Source organism: Tupaia chinensis, unplaced genomic scaffold (genome assembly GCF_000334495.1).
Source record: "Tupaia chinensis unplaced genomic scaffold, TupChi_1.0 Scaffold000258_1, whole genome shotgun sequence".
Classification (NCBI taxonomy): domain Eukaryota; kingdom Metazoa; phylum Chordata; class Mammalia; order Scandentia; family Tupaiidae; genus Tupaia; species Tupaia belangeri.
The window spans coordinates 1,968,438-1,969,415 of NW_006159738.1; positions in this window are offsets into that span (position 1 = coordinate 1,968,438).

Here is a 978-nt window from a genome sequence, read left to right on the forward strand (position 1 = left end):
CGGATCTTTGCTCTGCACACAGGGCCTGGTGCCGGGTCTGAGAGCAGTTGAGAGGTCGGAGGCCCCAGCTTCTGCCGCCACCCTCACCTGGCTGCACCCGCCCGGTGCAGCGCCACTGCCTCGTTCTTGCTTCCAGCCACTCCTTCTGGAAAGGGGCTCGCTCCTTCATGCTCGAGTGTGAGTGAGCCCTGCAAAAGAATGAGGCTATTGGGAGAGAAACAGCTGATCAAAAACCTTAGGAAGGAAATTTCTTCAAAATCAGGGAGGAAGAGAGGGGGAGGAGCAAATTGGGTCTTTTCCTCCTTTTCATCCTTACACACCCTCCCCACTCCCACCCTCCATGGCTCAGCTCAGGATCAAGCAGATCTCCTCGTGAAAAAATAAATCTGGGGACCAGCAGATGGCGTAAAGGTTACTTTGCGGAACTTCCAGGAGTTTACTGCAGTTCGAGTCCCCGACCTAGTGGCTTAAAACACGCTGGGCATGTGTGTACGTGTGCCCCAAATCCCCAGAGAATGGAGAAGGGATTGTGGTATGGCCATCCCCCTGGAGGGGGAGGTGATTTCTCTCTTTCTGTGTCTCTGGAGAGCGCATATGCCCTATAGCAAAAATCTCTCTAAAAAAAGAAAAAAACCTGAGTTGGTATAATATGGGGGGGGGGTGACTGGAATTTCTTTCCAGATTATAGAAGTCAGGGCTTCTGGGGTTATGAACCCCCAAAATGAAAAGCATCTCAGAGAAAGCATGAAAGAACAGGCCCAGGCCCGTGCATGGATCCCCTCTTTCTAGTCCCCCGGGGCGAGATTCTGGCACCCCGGAGGGTTGTGAAGGTGGCACAGGCCAAAGCTGGCTCCCGCGTGTGGCCGGCTTGGCCTGAACAGTTTCCAGCACATCGGAACGAGTGCTTTAGCCGTCAGGCTGTTTCACACACAAACCAGGATCCTGGCCCCTCTCGGAACTATCAGGCCACTTTGGCCT